The sequence below is a fragment of the Coenobita brevimanus genome, chromosome 70, assembly GCF_032717465.1.
Source record: "Coenobita brevimanus isolate Jiangsu-jjx chromosome 70, ASM3271746v2, whole genome shotgun sequence".
Taxonomy (NCBI): domain Eukaryota; kingdom Metazoa; phylum Arthropoda; class Malacostraca; order Decapoda; family Coenobitidae; genus Coenobita; species Coenobita brevimanus.
Genome location: NC_137023.1, coordinates 25,244,132 through 25,261,756, shown reverse-complemented (window position 1 = coordinate 25,261,756; position 17,625 = coordinate 25,244,132). Strand labels below are relative to the sequence as shown.

The following is a 17,625-nucleotide window of genomic DNA, read 5'->3' as shown; positions in this document are numbered from 1 at the left end:
TAAGCATCCAGACTTCCTTTCCCATCCTAGGGCAGGGTGAGCAGCAACGTCCAGACAGCCCACGCTTTCACTCACTCATCATTCAAGCCCCCGGAATCCTGGCTCTATCGTATAAGCCAAAAACATTCACCACGTTCTGTATTTTCACTTAAACGTATCGGATAGTCAATCCGGACACTGCCACGTTTCAAAAGGGGTGCCAAATCCCTGATCATGCACTTCTTCTCACAACATTCATCCAGCCAGCCAGATTTCTTGTTAGTTCCCTAGCTTCACCGACTTCCAAACCTCCCTTCCTCACACACTCATCCACCATATCTCTTCACCTTCTCCTTGGCGTACCTCGCCTTCTCTCTCATTCAGATTCGCTCAGATACACTTTTTTCACCACAATATTGTTTTCCAGTCTCTCCTCATGACCATACCATCTCAGTACACTCTCTTCGATTCTCACTCCACAAGTTTCACGAATCACATTATTTCGTATCCTATCCACCCTCTGTACTCCACATACATTCCTCAGCAGTCCCATCTCCACTGCTCTTACTCTTGACTTTTCATTGTCATGCCACACCATAGTCTCACATCCATATGTTAAAGTTGGCACTAACATTCCTTCATGTAAAACTCATGCAGCTGGAAAACCAAAGCCTCTGTTTCTTATCAAGGCCTTCATTGCACCAGCTACTATTCTTCCTTGTATCACTTTACTTTCCACTTGTTTTGCACATTTTCCTCTCTTTTCTCTCACTGTACCCAGGTATTTGAACTCTCTCATCAATTCCAGTCTTTCTCCATTCACTGTAATATCGCACTGAGAGTCAACTCTCTTAATAACCATCACTTTACTTTTTTCTACATTTACTCTCAAGGCACGGCGCTCACAGACATCAGCAGAACTCTGCACTAGCCTACCAACTTTTTGTCCAGGATTTGCAAGTAGTACTGCATCATCAGCATGCAACAATTATATATATATATATATATATATATATATATATATATATATATATATATATATATATATATATATATATATATATGTGTGTGTGTGTGTGTGTGTGTGTGTGTGTGTGTGTGTGTGTGTGTGTGTGTGTGTGTGTGTGTGTGTGTGTGTGTGTGTGTGTGTGTGTGTGTGTGTGTGTGTGTGTGTGTGTGTGTGTGTGTGTGTGTGTAGGTAGATGGATAGATATAGATGTGAATATATACATACATATATATGTATGTATGCATGTATAGCTTTCATTAACTCATTCGCTTCTAGTATTCTCTCCTAAGCTAAATAAAACCATATGTTATAAACAACAGTGAAATAGGGAATTTGTCGCGGGCTACTTTTTTTTTTTTTTTGTGGAATATAAACGAACTGCACCTATAATGCTTAATTGAAGAAGATAGTTGTCTCTATTTGCTTGTATAAAAAAGAATTGTTCTCTAAGCCGCAAAAAACGTCACCTTTTATGATTTCATGTGCAGGTGAAAAAATGTTTCTACATGCTTGTATAAAGTAAGCCGTGATAAAATTTTACGACTAGCATATTCGTGCTTAGTTCTCTTTACAGATTCATTCTGTGGTAAATTAACACCGTAATAGTATTATGGCACAGCACTCTTCATATACTGTGCAAAATTTTGAAGAAGAAAAAAGTCTAACTTTTTTTCTCTCTCTTCCAAAGTCGTTAGCTTTTTTTTTTTTATGTGAGAAAGAAGGAACCAAGGGCCACGAGCCCGGAATAACTGTTCCCTCCAAGGAAAATCAAAATAAAAGTGAGAGCCAAAATCAAGATCCGATCATTTGGAGATGCCTGGACACACTGCTTTTGAAAGACTGGAGATCATACGAAGCAGGAAATACAGACAGAGGGAGACAGTTGCAGAATTGACCTGTTGCATAAATGAAGGACTGGGAGTAACGGTTAACTCTTGCATTAGAGAGTTGGACAGAAAAGGATGAGAGTTTGCTGCTAGACGGGTGTGATCAATCAGGCTGATGCATCTTGCAAACTCCAACCATCGAGTGTTATTGTTTAACATCCTCGGCATCGAAACCTTTCTTTACTGATATCATGCCATCTTTTCCCAGTCTGTCATATAACTACCTTGCAACCCACTGTCTTCCAACCCCTTGTCACTCATTGTCAAATAATATATTTTTGTAAGTAAATTAGATTGAATTGTAGATGGGTGTGCTCACCAACCACTTACACAATACATACTATATTCGGGCGAGTCTGCGATTCTACACCAAGAGACAGGACAAATGGCACTCTGTAATCCAGGAAACCATTTACCGTTATGCGGCAACCAAACAACCAGTATAAATGGAGTTAGTTAAGGCGCTTCAAACTCATGTGAATCAGAAGGATTTTAGTCTAAGGGTTTGCTAGCCTTTAATTTTCACATAATGGCATTTGGTGGAAGCACTTTGCTTCTCGTCGAAAATGTCTCTACTCGGTAGTCTGGACGCGGACCTCTACGTTGTTGATTGGGCAGCGTGTTACTGGATGATAATGGATGGATTAGTGTTTCTAGAGGTATCTATTAACGTTGTCTGCATATCCTGAACAGTTCCACTTTCACTTTGCTCATTTTTAACACTTCCCATCAATGCCACAGGAGTGTTTCATAGCCATACTGCAATGTAGGTGTGATTATACCCTCATTCAGTCCCATTGCAGCATCTCATTTCTATTTTCTCTCCCTAAAAATTTAATAATAAAAAGTAGTAGCTCCACAGCACCAGAACATTTTCTCCTCTATCCACTCTATTGTCCACTTCACAATACATTTGATCAAAAAACTATTGGAGCAAATTCCGCCCGAGTTAATCTCACATCATAGGCGACGGATATGTTTCTTATTCCTAGCCCAGATTCGCAGCCCTGCTTTCATGATGATGAACTATATTGGATGTTTTCGATATTTTTTACCTCTTCTGGTCATAAATATTGTTATTAAATGTAAACTGGATTGAAAGTAGGTAAAATATTATTTGGATATCAGTATCTGTATTCACAGTATTGTTTAAAATATAATCGGACACCTCCTGCATGATACGTTTTTGATTGCCAGTACTTTCACCTGCATTGTCCATCATTGCTATTGGTTACTTAATTTTTGTACTGTTTAAAGTATCTCGACATCCAGTTGTAGAAATATTGGCTTGATTCGGTTTTTGCTTCTTTTCAAGGTATCGTTCTTCCGTTTTCTTTCTTCCCATTATTTCACCACTTCTGTATATTCGGATCAGTTTCAAAACATTCGTCTCTCACAGATTTATTTATTTATTTATTTTTTTGCTCTTTTTGTTTGCTTTTATTTCCATTATTCCCACGTACCAGCTGACATACTTCTCATTCTTAGTATATTCTCTTCTTTTTTAAGACACCCACCATAGGTGTTTCTTCCTTCTTATCCACCTTCCTTTCCATACTCCCATATCCATTATATTGTCCTCTCCTGCCACCTGACAGTGCTACAGCACAGTCACACCCTACGAGTATCATTCCCAGTTTAGCACTCTGTATAGTCTATATACCTTTATTTGCTTTTCTTTCATATGTTTAGGTTGCTTTGTCACCACTTTAATCTACAATCACTCTAGAGATTCACCTTGAAAATAATCTTATTAGTTTTTCTTGTATTCGCCTTTCAGTTTCACTTTATATATTGCCATGGATAGATGATCTTCCAGCAAGTCCTCTCACTCTCCCTGTAGGCTGAATAAAATCGTTTGGTGTTGTTCAGTAATTATGTGTTAAGGTTCTTTCAATTTTGAGATGCTAAATGTTATCAACAATAACACGCTCAGGTTCGTATGACTCAGTCTCTATTGAATAAAATAGCCAGCCGTTAGCTAGAAAATAACTCAAGGGAAAACTCGATCATGAGAGCGTTAAGAGACTTACCAATCTGGTACAGTATCTTTTAGCTGGCAACTAGCAAGTACGTTGGTCGATGACATTTAGTTCTCACATAGCAGTGCCTATGCAGTATAGCCTATATAAAATTACTGACATCCACACTTGTAAGTGTGGAACGATTTCCAGTGAACAAGGTCCCATCCATCCATTGCCAGACGCCATGTATCCCAAACGGGGTGGTCAAGGGCTTAGAGTTAATTGTTTTACAGGGAGGGGCACTAATCCTCCACCAACCCACTTGACACGTAGGGACGCCAACAGCATCTGGTGTTCCCAGGCGGTCACCCATCCAAGTACTAACCAGACCCAACGTTGCTTAACTTCGCTGACCGGACGGGAAGCGGTGTACTCAACGTGGCATGGCCGTTGGCAGTGAACAAGGTATTCGGGTTAATTTAGTTTTCCACCGATGTATTTAGATCCAATCTAGCTGTAATAGTTTCCGAGATACCTTAATTTCGGAGTTAATGTTGGCAGTTTTTGGCTTCTTTTTAACAATATGGTGGCAATTTTTTTTAGAAAATTCACTTACGTAACACCAGTTACACTCTCCTGTGCTTTCCAGCAGTGTCTGTAGGTTCGCTGTGGCTTCAGCAATTTCCCAGACAACTCAATGTTGCTCCTGTGCTTCATCATCCTATTTAAAAACTGATAGTGCTTTCGCTAGTTCTGGTCACAGCAACACTTGCCAGTATCTCATTTTGAATTGAAAGGTTAGTTACCTCTTTTCACCGTATGGTTTTCTAACATACAGCCTTCATCAGGTGTCAGTTATTATGTTCGCCTGGTATACCAAATTTCCAATCGCGTTACTAACAGGATTTTGTTAATATTTCTGTTCACATCAATCACTAACAACAGTTAACATATATATGGTTTTATTCCCAGTCAGGCGATTTAGTGGGTTCGGGAATCTGCTCTTTTCATCAAAATCCAAGTAATATAAAAAGACATATAATGTTCGTATGAGAATTTTCGTCATTTTAATGACCATTATTATAGTCGTCTACAGCTTAGTATTATTTCCCGTTGTATAAGTCTCTAGGACAGAATGCAGAAACGGAAAAAGGAAAAACAGCAAGAGCGGAAGTGCCATCAGCGATATGACGCATTCTCCGAGTCTGTTAAACTTTGTAATTACATCGATACAAGTAAACAATAGATATAATAAAACTTTAGCAAACACACACAAAGTCACCATTCTCTTCCTACATTCATTTACGGTCCACACCTTCCTTACAGGTTCTATGTATATTCACACGTGACTCTGGCACATGCCATATTTTAAGATGTTGACAAGCATCTCAACATCTTGGTCACTGATTGCCTATGTACTTAAATGACCTATTTGTATTTTAAGTAAGAGACCGAATTGTATTGTACAACAGTAGTTTTATCAGACAATTTTTGTATCCAATTTTTACGAAACTTTGTGAAGAGATTGAGGATCAGACAAAAGTCAAACTTTATATATATATATATATATATATATATATATATATATATATATATATATATATATATATATATATATACAGAGACATAGCTTCTCCGTGAAGATATGTATGCAAAATAACCACAGGAGAAAAGAAAGGAACAACAGTGAGTACTTTCGAATATTATATATATATATATATATATATATATATATATATATATATATATATATATATATATATATATATATATAATCATTCGAGTGAGCGAAGCAATTAAGATTTGTAATTGGCTGCGTTTCACTCATGTATTTTACCCAACACAAAATGTGTTATTTTGGAGACTATTGAAGGTACAGTGGTTCTACACACATTACTGGGAAGCTAGTGAGGGAATACTTCAATTAATTTTCTCAAAAATAGCCAGTATGTTGTTGTAAAAGCCAGATTCTAAACTGAGCGCCAAAGTGCACCGAAATTTGTAGCATGGACTATTAAAGCTTCAGCTGATCTAGGCACATAGCTCTAAAGTTTATGAAGAAAAAAAAATAAAATAAAATTTGCCACCATTCTGCTGAAAAAGCCCATCCCCAAAAAAAGTAATTCAGCACTAAAACTGTATTGTTAACTGTTAGAGCTGTATTTGTCCTACACACAGCATTAGAAAGCTAATGGCAAATTAATGTGTTATTTAAGTGGCATTTCTTATAATTCGTTCCCTGTTACTGAAAATAGCCAAATACTTTTAAAAATGTGCACAAAAACTGGTTATTAAAGCTACAACGGACTTAACCACATCGTTGGAAAAGGTTTTGGAAGAGTAATCGCTGATACTAAAGTGACTTTTCTCAGTTTTCACCAAAATACCACTAAAAAAAGAGCCAAAACACACAAAGCTGAACACAAACATAGAATCACGTCTGTGTCTCGCTTTGCTCTGGCAAGAGTAAGAAAACGATAGTAGGAGAATGCAGATTCTGAAGTAAACTGACACATTTCAAAGCGTGTATTTAAATCAGACAAGGGGGGGTTGTCACATCTATTTGTTTTCTCTTAGCTAAAATAAGGACAGCTCTGCATTTTCAGGTGTGGACACTTCAAATTCATAGTTTAAAGTTTTACACAAAATGATAAGGTCGACTTAAATATCTTTTTTTTTTTTCCGATTTAGAAGACATTTAGTGGAAGTGTTAAGGGCAGGGCAAGGAAGAACGAGTCAGTTTTGAGAGAATTCTGACTCAGGCCAAGGCTGCATGGCAAGCTCAAGTTCCGGCCCGTGTGTGCATGTGTATGAACAATAGAGAAAAAAGAACTTTAATCAGATATGGAACAAATTTGGTGAAAATTTTGAAGATCTGACCAATTTGATCGAGAATACAGAACAAAGGTCAAAATCACATGGTAACATCAACTAAATAGTTTTTATCCGATTTAGATCAAACTTGGTGGAAGGAAAGAAGGAAGGAATAATGGAGAACTAGCACCAAGCCATAATATGGCTCTATGGCAGTAAAGTAGAAGGGAGCGGGGTAAATGGTTACATTAAATGTATGATATGAAGTGCAGTAAGAAAAATCATAAGACTGGAAACAGAAACAGTGGGAGAGTCACCTAGGAAATCAGTAATATGTGGGGACCAAAGTAGTGAGGAAAGGAAGGGGAACGCTGCAAGACTTGTTGGAATGTAGATGGGCACTCAAGATAAAGATGACAGATAGTTATAGGACAGTAACAGTGTGAGCAGGTGGGCTGAGGATCATGGCTTATCAAATGATGATTAGTTAGGGAGGTATGACCCAAGTGATGACAAGCCAAGATTGTTTCCCACGGACGATTGATGTAGGCTGATGTGTGCCAGGGAAGAACAGGGTTTAATAATACGAGGATTGCCAATGATCACTGTAGAGGCAGGTTAGTAGAGGGAAACAATCAAAGGCCGGAATGGGGTGGAGGAAGGACCTAGAGAAAGCAGCAGAGCGTGCAAATGAGTCAGCCTGTTCATTACCTGAAATACCAATATGGCTAGGAACCCAGGAGCAGCGAACTGACTTTTTTCTACCAGAAAGACGGAACAGCCACTCCTTAACCTGCCCCGTCCTGTCGACGTATGGGTACGTTGCAACGATTTGCATTTGCCAGTCCCGGCGACGTACCAGCATGTCGTGCAATTGCAAGGTCCTTAATTTGCACAATTTTCAATTTTCATAGCATTAGAAGAAGAAACAGCCAGACATAATGATCAGGTAATGTGGCAAAAAAAGGTCAGGTATGGTGATTAGTTAGTGAGTTAAACAATGCTTATAATGCCTTTATTACTGCTTGAAAACCAATATACTCTCATACTACATATAAATTCGTACCAAGTAAATAAATAAATACCCTTTATGAGTGGATAAAATAGTTACCCTCCCATAGAACTCGTTTTCTTTGGTGCCAGCCTTTAGAAAACCCAGTCAGGTAAGGAGGAACTCCTACCTGGATTGGGTATTTTAAACCTCAAGTGAGTGATTTCTCTATGAATTTTCGATGTTTCTCACCAAAAGCGAAGATTTTAGCCAAAAAAAAAAAAAGTCGAAAATACCTCGGGACTGAGGGATGCCGGAGGTGCGGAAAACCTCGGGACGTGACGGGTTAATCTGGGTGATTAGAGAATGAGAAGGAGTGGCTGTAAGAAAGTGAGCCCACTGAGAGAATCGGAGAAGATAACAAAGGTGGAAGAGGAGAACCCTGGAACAGATTTCAGAGCAAAAAGAATAGCATACGGTTCTGCAGTAAGGATACTTGCAGTGGAGGGAAGAGTACTGTGGAAGGACGACTTCGGAAGCACAACAGCAAACCCAACACCATGACAAAATTTAGGGCCGTCAGCAAAGATATGCGTAGCAGAAGAGTGATAGGATGTATGTTCGAGAAAAGGGAGCGAAGGTTATCTGGGGGAAGAAGATTTAGAACAAGGGAGAAAGGAAAGGCAGACCACAGCAGGAGGCAGAAGCCAGGGTGGGATGGAAACTGGACGTAGTGGAAGAATAGGAGGAAAGGTGAAATCAGTAGACTGAAGAAGAATGGGGATCCGAAGGGAAAATGGAAGAAGGAGATGGGAGACTGAGCGAAAAGAGCGCTGAAGAAGCCTGGGAGGGCAGAGTAATTTATTTGTAGGAACTGAAGGAGACATGTATAGGACCTGATTGTGAGATGAGAACGATGATAAGAAAGGAGGGAAATGCCCGATTCAGAACAAAGATTTATAGTGGGAGTCGACCAAAAAGCACCAATAGCTAAATGAAGACCAGTATGATGAATGAAATCTAGCTATGAAAGAGTGTGAGTGGAGGCAGAAGAATACATCAGGCAACCATAATAAAGACAGAGTGAAGTCGAAGTGTGACACAATCATCACCCCATGAAAGATGAAATAGCATCTGCAGCGAATGAAGATGATGAAGGGTAGAAAACATGAGGGAAGAGATATGTGCATCTCAGTTTAACAGAGAGTCAAATGTGAGGCCAAGAAATGTGGACAGGTGATCTCGGTAGGGAGGAGGGATGTTATATAAAGAAAGAGCTGCTGTGGTATGGCTAGTGAATGAGTAAACATTACCGCACAGGATTTAGAGGTAGAAAAATGAAAACCATGAATAGTAGCCTCTGTGGAGGCAGCATCGATGGCAGACTGAAGTTGTTGTTCCCGCTAAGTATTGCCAAGCAGTGTTAGAATGGGGTCATTGTTCAGCATCAGGAGATCACATGGGCAAAAAGAAAACTCAAGGCCGTATCTGTGCAGACTTTTTCTGGCCAGGAATGGGACAGGAAATAGATAGGCTTGTGCATTTCTGCAATGTGTGTCGATGTACCACCAATTGGAGATGTGTCCTTCCTGCGCCATTTGAATCCACACCCATAATCTCTGAGTCAATTCAGAGAAAGGACAGTGGTAATGTGGGTGCAGACCTGATGTCTTGCCCGTTGGCCCCACAGGACACGTTATGTCCAGGGCCTGTACATGCATATGTACCATAGGTTAAGGGAGAAGTTCAAGACCCCCATAGAGTGGTGCATCTCGAGAATACATGCTATCCACATGAGTGTTCACACCCATGCTGGGTGTTAAAATGTGACCTGCCTGAGTTTGCGTAGGGATTCTCAACTTACCAATATTAGTCGTAACCGTAGAATCATAAGGGTAAGTATGCTTTTAGGATGTCCGAATGCATAGGAACAAATACCACTGGACAGTACTTAGACTAGGAGCATATGCACAGAGCCCTGAGTTGACGGTCACTACTCTTACGTTTGACCTGTGACGGGCTGTGGGTCACTGAGGGCCCTGTTAGTTAATTAGCAACTGTCAAGATCTTCTTAATGTACCAGGGGTCAATGGTGCAGGAGGTGGATCACCTGAAGTGAAGCTGGTCTCGCAGATGAGAGAAGGAGCTGGTACCTGATTGACTGCTGTCTTCCTTGAAAGCATCAGGCAAGGCTTTGGAACTCACCTCTTACATCCACACTGTGTCTATGCATTAACCAGAGAACACCCTGTTCTTCGGTTAATAGAGATGTAGGTTTAACCAGTAAACTACAGGGGTTCTGAGAGATCTGACAATCCAAGGACTATGTTTCCTGGTTAATAATCTACTCAGTAAGGAAATAATGGCGACCTCGGATGTACGAAGCTCTGGCTGTCAGATGAATTTTCAGCTGAAGCGTACTTTTGATTGTGTGTGCATTGACTTCTAGGCAGAGGGTAATTGCAATTTAACCCGCCCCATCCCGACCACTTTTCCACCACTGACTCCCCCCAATCCCGACCATTTTAGGAATTTTTTTTTTTTTTTTGCTCAAACCTTCGCTTTTGGTGAGAAACATCGAAAATTCATAGAGAAATATCTCACCTGAAGTTTAAATTACTCACTACAGGTAGGAGTACCTCCTTACCTTACTGGGTTTTCTATCAGGCTGGCACCAAAGAAAACGAGTTCTATGGGAGGATAACTATTTCACACCACTCATAAACGGTATTTATTTATTTACTTGGTACGAATTTATATGTAATACAAGAGTATATTGGTTTCCAAGCAGTAATATAGGCATTATAAGCATTGTTTCACTCACTAATACCTGACCTTTTTTTGCCACATTACCTGATCATCATTTCTAACTGTTTCTTCCTCTAATGCTATGTAAAGTTTGTCCTCCACATTGTCATTGATTGGGGAATCACTCTGGCCCTGAATTTCGTACCGTGGCATGACATGGCTATACTGGCCAGGTCACTGATAACAGGTGAATTGCTGAGACAATGGCATGCAGGGAGGGGGAGGAGGTCATGCTGGTTAAGGCATTGTCCATGCCTGGCATCTTGTTGAGGAAGGTATCATGTGTATACATACCAAAAATTACTCGCGAAAATTGAAAATTGTGCAAATTAGGGACCTTGCCATTTTTTCGCATTTATTTACGTCAACGGGATTGGCAGTGACAAGACGTGTGGACGTTAAAGAACGTCGACGAGACGCCGCGGGTTAATACAAATTGTTTGTCACATTGACACTATTGATGCTTCACCTTGATCGATTTCACAGGTATTGTAGGCGGTTGTAGCAGTTTTGCCGTGCAGATCAGCTGACCATCTCTGCTGCATGCTGCTGCCTCTTCTCCTCTGCCCTTGTTATCTCCATTTACTATTAATTTGTATTATACCATTTTACACGTAGGTACAGTTACATTACAACTGTCACATCTACACCGTGTATTACATGTAAGTACATACACCACGCTACATAAAAATTAGTTGTTAATGTAAATGTGGCAAACTTTCGGTCAGGCTGACCTGCGTATAGGATTTTTCACCATCGTCTCGGAGTTTTTTTCTTCAAGATTGCTTCTATTAACGTAAATACAAGGTTTTTACACTCATTGTCGACAATGATTTTCTCCTGTAGCAAGATAGTACACACACCACAGTGAATCTTGTGTGACTGAGTTAGGATGTATGTGTATGTATATATTGTAAAATTTTTCATAGAAAAATTTCATTTTGATGGGGCTTAATGTCACGAATTTCCTAAATCATATTGTTTTGGCAATTCGCGACATTGTATTAATATCATTATGGGAACTCTTGAACAGCACTGAAACGCATAAAAGTTCGCTCAGGCAGCTAACCTCTCACGTTTGGACTCAGATTTGAAACAGAGTTTTCATTACATTCGTCACCGCTTCATGCGTGACTGTCTTTATGTATAGACAGTGCATTTCACTGAGCGATATTTTTGTGTAATTGTCATTCCCAGGCCTTGCTTCTCTAGACGTTAAGTTAAGCCACACCCATTTTGGATGCCCCCGTACCGGGCATGAGAAATTAGTTTAGTTTTTGACCTCCATGAGAGATGGTGTCGTCGTGCCCAGTGTTGAGAGCAGGATCCCCAATGTAGCAGCTAGTCTCCAGCAGTACAACGATTCCTCGCATCTCCCCACTGAGTTGGTGATTGGCAGTAGTGGATGTTACCAGCGAATTACAACACCTCAAGAAGCAACAGACAGACGCCCAGTCTTTGCATATCTACAGCTCCAATTTTCTTCACTGACCAGTATTTTCGTTTTTGTTTTTCTAGGATAAGATTATTAGCTGTTTGAGTGCATGAGTGAGTGTATTTCCTTGCTTGATATTATGAATTTGCTTTGAGATTTGTAACATAAATTTATTTGTTGTAATTGATAAATGTACAGTTCTTCTTTTTGAGCTCAATTAAATGTAAGTCTTGTTTGATTTCACCACATTGTGCTGACTTTAGTTTGCTACTCCCAGTTCACACAAACTTCATATATTAATCACAACTGGTAGTTGAGCCAGTTCTTTCATATTAATTTTTAAATCCGTTATGCCAGCCAGGAGTTAGCATCAGCAAGAACCTATGTATTTATGATTATTGAATGTCAGGGGTAATGAAACTTTCTCAGAGGCCAACAGTACTAACAAACCAGCATTCGTGAGCGGTTAGTCTCTGCTGTGTACTGTTGGGAAAGTTTATGAAATTCTTGTCTTTAGAGAATCGGCGATGTAAGCCGAGATTAAGTAAAATTTACTACTTGATTTCACAAGTCGATTCCTTGCGTCAAATGATATATATTAGCATTTCGTGGCTGAATCGGTAGAGAGGCGGCCTGCGGTCCTAATGGACCCAGGATCGAATCCCGGCTGGGGTAGGGAACAGTTTGAGGATTTGAATCTCCTAAAAAAAGGCAGACTTTCCTGATCTACCAGATGACCCGCCGACATGTCGTAAAAATACCCCCGCTAATACCAATACACCAATCCTGTATGAGACAGCCCTAGCATGTATTCAATATGGATGGTGGGTGTTAGCGCCGAAGTGGTGACATGTGGAGGTGTAGGAGGACTACTGGGCCTTGGGATAGGTCAGTGCCCCCAAGCAATAGGCTCTGAAGCCTTTGCCCAGAGTCGGACACATAAAAAAAATAAAAAAAAAAAAAAATTCATTCGTATTTCCACTTCCCCCCGTGACAACAGTTTTGATTTCGTATACTCTTGATATCACAGACGACATAGCCTGCTACTGACACTACATATTCTTGACATCACATACTCTTGGCACAACTGATGACATTCTCTTGCCATTACATACTAAAGATCACATACTATTGAAACCAAGGATTACATATTTCTTACACAATAGATCACACATTCCTGACACCATATATTCTTGGCACCACATTCTTTTGACAGTATGGATCACATACACATATCACCACATACTCTTGACACTATATACTCCTAACACCACTTGTTCTTGGTACCACATACTTTTGACATAACATACTCTAAGCACCACTTTTGACACCATATACTCTTGACGCCACATAATCTTAACATTACTTGTTCTTGACACCACATACTCTTCACACATTACTCCAGACACATATAACTCCTTCCATATGATGTCGTCTTTTCTTCTCGGCTTCGTACAGTCTTATTCGGCTCAGTAAAGGTTTCCGAATCAGAGGAGTAAGATACAGTCTTCATTAATTCCAACTTTACAACAGGTTTTTCATAAGCTGAGTTTGCCGTAAGGAGGTTAAACGTATCATGGACAAACTAAAAAGAGAGCCTCTCATGGGACAAGGTATCAAGTATCTCCCATTTGACAAAAAACAACACACACACACACACACACACACACACACACACACACACACACACACACACACACATTAACACAGAGAGCAGGCCAGCATGTTCTCCAATACAAGTTTCTCTAACTGTCAACACCAAACTACATGCACTGTACTCACCACACTTCCTTTTCAAAATTATAAAAGGAAAATGGCTTCAGAAAATCAGGCCTCGGAGTCCCCGAGGGGGGGGGACCATAAATTCACCCACCATCAACCCCTCTCCCGGTGACGACTCAGAGAGATGCCTGGAACCACTGTCTGACTCACTTCTTCATTTCTCCAACATTCGCGGCCTTTCCTCTAACTTTCTGTTGAACACCACCTCTCCTCCTCTAAACCTCTAAAAATCACCTTCTCTTCTTGACAGAGACTCAGCTGTCTGAGGCAACTGAGAGCAAACCCTTTTCTGTTTCCTCCTACTTTCTTTATACTCATTTCAAAGCCAAAGGTGGCTGTTGTGTATACGTACGCAACGATTTATCTTGCTCTCGTGTTCCTGAACTTGATTCTTCTGAATTCTCTACTCTCTGGCTTCGGCTTTCCTGTCATTCTTTGACTAAATATATCTGAGCTGTTTACTTATCCCCTAATTTTACCATCAAAAATTCTTTGACTATCTTACTTCTATGATGGAACACATTCTATCCATTTCTCCTTTCTCTGAAATCTCCATTCTAGGAGATTTATATGTTCATCACCACCTTTGGGTCTCCTCTCCTTTCACTGATCCACCTGGTAAACAAGCCTACATCTTTTCTATCCTTAACGACCTTGTGCAGCTTGTACAGCACCCTACCCGTATCCCTGACCACCTTGGAGAGAGCTCCAACATACTTGACCTCTGCCTTACATCTAATCCTTCTGCTTACACTGTTAATCTTTCCTCTCCGTTGGGCTCTTCCGATCACAACCTTATTACCTTAATCTGTCCTATCGCTCCAGTATGGCCTGTGGACCCTCCAAGAAACGTTGCCTGTGGCACTTTGGAGCTGCAGATTGGGAGGCCCTCAGGCAGTACTTTTTTTATTTTCCATGGAATGATTATTCCTTCCATGGCCGGGAGCCATCTGAGTGTACCTTGCGCATTACGACGGTTATTCTCTCAGGTATGGAAGCATACATTCCTTTCTCATATCCTTTGACTAATGCAAGAAAGCCTTAGTTTAATCACGCTTGTTCTAATGCTCTCCACAACAAGAAGAGGGCCTATAAAAGGTACCAGAGCCAACCCAACCCTGAATCAAATTTTTTGCACGTTTCTGCCCGGAATCGTGCTAAGTCTGTTCTTTGTACTGCTAAAAATACTTTCATCCACTCCAAAGTGCTCTCAACTCTCCAACTCGAATTCTTCCCGCTCCTTCTGGTATCTTACCAAAAACCTTTCTAACAAATTTACCTCATCATCCTTCCTTCCTGTTTTCTATTCTGATGGCTCTGTAGCTATTTCTTCTAATGATAAGGCAGATCTCTTAGCTCAGACTTTCTCCTCCAATTCTACCTGAGATGATTCCAGTGCTGTTCCTCCATCACTTCCCCCTTCAGACTTCCTCATGGCTGACATTAAAATCTCTTCAGCTGATGTATTTTCTGCCATCAAAGGCCTCAGTACTAACAAGGCATATGGGCCTGATGGAGTCCCTCCTGTTGTTCTCAAGAACTGCTTCAGTGCTTACACCCTGCCTAGGTAAACTCTTTCGCCTTTGTTTGTCATCTTGTACCTTTCCTTCTTGTTGGAAGTTTGCTCTCATTCAGCCAGTCCCAAAGACGGGTGATCGTTCCAAACCCTCTAAGTATCGTCCAATTGCTTTAACATCCTATGTTTCAAAAGTTTTCGAGTCAATTCTTAATAGAAAAATTTTAAAGCATCTTTCCTATTGCAACCTTCTTTCTGATCGTCAGTATGGGTTCTGTCAGGGATGCTCCACTGGCGATCTTCTCACCTACCTCAGGCTCCAGGTTATCCTCCTTTTGGGACTTTGACGAAAGCTTTGCCATTGCATTTGACATCTCAAAGGCTTTTGATCGAGTCTGGCACAAATCTTTAATCTCCAAACTTCCCTCTTACGATTTCTATCCTTCTAGCAATGCCTTAATCAATATCTTCCTTTTTTGGCCGTTCTATAGCTGCTGTTGTAGACGGCCATCGTTCTTCTCCTAGATCTATCAACAGTGGTGTTCCTCAGGGCTTTGTCCTATCACCAACTCTCTTCCTTTTATTCATCATTGACCTTCTAATCTGTACATCTAACCCTATTCACTCGTACGCTGATGATTCCACTCTTCACCTTTCTATTCGGTTCCCGCAACGTCCATCTCAGCAGTTACTTCAACAAACCTGGGATGAGGGTATGGCACACCTAATGTCTGACTTGGCTCGTATCTCTGACTGGGGTAAAAATAATATGGTTGTTTTTTATGCATCTAAGACTCAGTTCTTACACCTATCAACCCGACAAAATCTTCCACAGGTATACCCACTAATGTCTAATAATATTCAGCTTAATCCTGCATCATCCTTGAACATGCTTGGGGTTTCATTTACTCGGGACTTCTCTTGGAAAGATCATTTTACATCTCTTGTAAAATCTGCTTCCAAAAGATGGGTGTGCTAAGCCGACTGCGCTTTTTCTTTACCCCTGCACAATTGTTGACTCTATACAGGGGTTATATCCACCCCTGTGTGGAGTACAACTCTCATGTGTGGGGAGGCTCCCCACATACAGCTTTTCTCAATAGGGTGGAGTCAAAGGCTTTTCGTCTCATTAACTCTCCTCCTCTTACTGACTCCCTTCAACCTCTGTCTCTTCGCCGCACTGTTGCATCTTTATCTCTTTTCTATCGCTACTTTAATGGTCACTGCTCCTCTGAACTGTCTGCTTGCATTCCTCCACCTCTATGACGGGCGCGTAGCACCCGTCTGGCAGCAAACTCTCATCCCTTTTCTGTCCAACTCTCTAATGCAAGAGTTAACCGTTATTCCCAGTCTTTCATTTATGCAACAGGTCAGCTCTGGAACTGTCTCCCTCTGTCTGTATTTCCTGCTGCCTATGATCTCCAGTCTTTCAAACGCAGTGTGTCCAGGCATCTCAAAATGATCGGATCTTGAACTTGGCTCTCTATTGTATTTTGTTTTTCTCTTGGAGGGAACTGTTACTACGGGCTCATGGCCTTTGGTTCCTTCTTCCTCGCATAAAATAAAGTTACTTTGATAACAGTTTTTTTTTGCAACCTTGCGTGAAGCTTAAACTGTGACCCATTTTAAAACCGATTCTGTCACAAACGATGTTAGATTATTATCATCTTGTATGTTTTACCTCAAACGATACTTTTCGTTGTACGAACTTCCACAAAACGTTATTACCATGAGATGATAACCCTCTCTCATACTCATCTGTATGAATAAAATCATGTTCTCACTTTTCATGTCACGATGAAGCCTTCTGAATTTTATTATTTGTCCCTACTTTTCCAGTTGCAAAGCACTGATTCTCTATAAAGCAAAACCGCCCATTTTAACCCTAGATAGGTAACGTGGGGCATCAGAAACCCCAGTCCCCGAAATTTAATTTTTAAAAATATGAGCATAAGGTCTACAGATCTGTCCATCCCATTACCTTCCCGCCTAGTGATGCTCTTCATGGGAATGATGGGGTCCTAGCTGTACCTGGCACTGATTTTGCTCTATAGAGCCATTGGGGTATGTCAGACCCCAGGTTACCTATAATGTAACCTCAGTTGAGCCCTCTTGTGATTTTTTTATTTTAATTTGCTGTCTTTCTCCTTTTGTTTACAGAAGGTCCCAACATCGGCCTACTGCAGGCCACTTTTCAGTTTTGCAAGATTTAATTTTAAATTTTGTATACCTAAAATTTAATCATTTTTGTATAAACTTTAAAAAATATAATTTTTTTTCAATTAAACTTAATTTTTTCTGGCCCTATTTAAAGATAATGGGTTGAATTATTTGTGTATTAAAGCATTTTGCAATAACTCAAACGAAAGTATTTTTGTTTATTTTTTTTCCCCTAGGGTACATCATACCCCACGTTACCTAATATAGTAAAAAAAAAAAA

The 17,625-nt window shown here is 40.3% G+C and overlaps 1 non-coding gene across 1 annotated transcript; it reads right to left on the bottom strand.

The window, feature by feature from the left end:
- Positions 1-4,175: 4,175 nt before the first annotated feature.
- LOC145406530 (5S ribosomal RNA) lies at positions 4,176-4,294 on the bottom strand. Its single transcript, XR_013898553.1, has one exon. It is a non-coding gene; the product is annotated as a 5S ribosomal RNA (ribosomal RNA).
- Between the last annotated feature and the right edge of the window lie 13,331 nt (positions 4,295-17,625).